This window comes from Teleopsis dalmanni, chromosome 1 (assembly GCF_002237135.1).
Source record: "Teleopsis dalmanni isolate 2A chromosome 1, ASM223713v2, whole genome shotgun sequence".
In the NCBI taxonomy this organism is placed as follows: domain Eukaryota; kingdom Metazoa; phylum Arthropoda; class Insecta; order Diptera; family Diopsidae; genus Teleopsis; species Teleopsis dalmanni.
The window spans coordinates 57,283,166-57,286,205 of record NC_051846.1 but is presented as its reverse complement, the minus strand read 5'-3'; positions in this window follow the sequence as shown (position 1 = coordinate 57,286,205).

The following is a 3,040-nucleotide window of genomic DNA, read 5'->3' as shown; positions in this document are numbered from 1 at the left end:
TAATGTGAAACTGTTGATTTTAATACTTCATTCATATTTATTGTTAATTTTTTTTTTTAAAAAAAATGTGTATGTAGATTAATTTTCTTTTTCTTCCATGACTTCATAAATTAAAATTTTATTTTAAAAATTCAATTTTCAAACACAATATAAACATTGTTATATAAAAAACAAGCATTGATTTTGATGAACTCACATTAGAGTTGATGACTCACATTTCAAGCGTTTTATCTTGTAACTTTTTATTGACCACTATCAATTTTTTCATAGTGTTTGATTTATAAAAATTCTTTACTTTAATGATGTAATTTTGTATAATACACATGGTATTAAAATAAATAGGTGTGCTTCAAGTGAGGTTTTTAGTAGTATTTCTTGTAATAAAATAGAGATAAAATAGTGCACAAATTGTTGATGTATCAAAAACTTGTTCGATTAAAAAATATCTTTACTTCTGGACGAAATATTACGCCTTTAATATAAAAAAGCAATTTAGTTACATGATATATTTCATATGTTTTATCATATAATAACCATATTCAAATAATTTCAATTACTAACACATCGTTAATAGCACGATGGGCCTATAGGCCTAAGTGAGTTCCCCTGGGATCACCGGTATAATCTAACCTACCTAACTTAACGCCTCGTTTTCACTATGTCATTTTTAATGTCAAATATTGTCAGTATAATGAAAACGGGTAATCATATGATGTCGTATTCGCATTCTTGTCATGTAATGAAAACGCATTTGACAGACCGATCAAGTATAATTGTCATTTAAAATGATATAGTGAAAACCAGGCATAACTTTTAAGTTAACTAACCATTGAATGAAATATATTGCTTTAAAACATTGACTATTTTACTATAAACTAGCATTAAAAGTATATATATTGATTTTCTAAAAAATCAATCTAATTTTTTTATATAAATTATACGTATAATGAATTTCTTTAAATAGATTATGTTATTTTTTAATAAAACAGTGACAATATTTGACTTAATTAATTTAGTAAATGAAAACGAGTATTTTCATAATGTTATTTAACTTAAACCAAATCTTTTTCCTGATGATAAGCCGAAATATCGATCAAATAAAAATTATTTTAAAATAAATCATGGTTTCTTTTTCTTAAGAAAAAAAGTGCCAGTGAAAGTACTTTATTAAAAGCGTTTGCTTATAAAATTATTCTAATGAATTAAAAAAATCTACTTTATTTTTAAAATAGTTTAAATCTGAAGTTTTAATAAGGTTGTAGTATAAAAGAACTCTATTTAATTCGACATTAAACATCTAGTTAGTACAGCTATATATATATTATATATAAATATATATAGATTAATATGTATGTACGTGAAACTTATATATAAACAATAATAAAAATTTTAAGAGATTTTTGAAGATTTTACTTATATATATTAACTACTAAAAAATGTCAAACCAAAGTTCATTATTTTATTATTTGTTTACTTAAATGTATTAATAGCTTTTTAAATATACACCAAGATACAATAACCTTCAAAATATATGCGTTGTTTTTTTGGAACTTGTCTTTTAATAACTTTTTTTTTTGTTACGCAAGTAACCGCGTCAAAACAACGAAATACAAAAACAAAAATGATAAAAATTTATTGTTAAAATGTTTTAGTTCATTAAGAAAAATGTTACAATATTGTTCTCTTTAATGTTGTTTAAGGTTCTTAGTTCAAGATAAGCAACCTTGTTTGGTTTCAAGCAGATTTGACATTTTCATTTTAAAAATGGTAAGATAAGTGGCTCCATCGTAAAAATTTTGAGTATCCACTTTACCTTCCGTTTTCATAATAAAACTTTTGGCATTTTATGAATGGAAAGTATAATATATTAATTAATAAAATCTGCAATATGTATATTTTTTTTTACGTATTTATATATTCAGGCAGAAATTGAAGTCATAAGTATTAAAGTTCGTGGAAGATCGCAAGAAGATGAATACTGTTATTGATACAAGATTTATAAAATTAAGTAAATTAAATATAATTTATATGTTTAATTCAATGTTGGATCATCGGCTTTTATACTAGCTTTACCTAAATCATAAGTGTCAGTTACTACAAACAATCTTTAGCATACCTATAAATATTTGGTTCATTTCCTTATAAGAAATTTTAGTTGAAGTTACGTTTTATGTGTGACTTTAATAGGTAGCTAAAATTTATCGGAGAATATCACGCATAGAATTAATGGATCAGATATCAGATAAAAATCCTTAAACGGTACATTAAGATGAGTGTCATTTGCGAATTACAAGGTATAATTCAACTGCTTATCACGTCCAAAGTGTAGTCTTGCGAAAAGAAAATTAAATTTCAATCGTTTTAAATAGAATTTATTTCAAAAATAAGATCATTTTCCTACACATAACAGGCCTAATATTATGTATATACTAACAATCTAAGAAATTTAACTCCATTAGCTTAGTTTAAAAAATTTTAATGGATTCATTTCGCTATCTTAATATTTACGTTAATTTAACACACAATAAGTAGACATTTAGAAATACTTAAATGAACAAATCAAACCCTAACTTTAAGCAAAAAATATACATGTGTGTTGTAGGGTTCTCGATATATAACTACATATAACTAATGTACACTGCAAAAAAAAGCAAACAGACATTGACATTAATAAATCAATTTATTACCTAAAGTTAATAACAATATGTATACTTTATATGGTATCCGATATTTAAACTATAAGTAGACTTTTTTAAATACTTTGTATTTAACTTTTTAGACACTAAAGTATTTATCTCATGTACCGCAAAGATTAAAAATGAATCATCGCAATGGAATAATATTTATTTTCTGAATGCAATTATGATATATTTCAAATATATTTTAGATTCTATTTCTCAATTATAATTAATTTTTTTCAATTTTTCATAATTTTTGTATTAATATATTTGAAATAATATATCGATATAAGTAGCTTAAAATTTATGGCAACACTTTAAGCTTTTTATATCATTATAAACGATGTCATAATTCTTTGAAT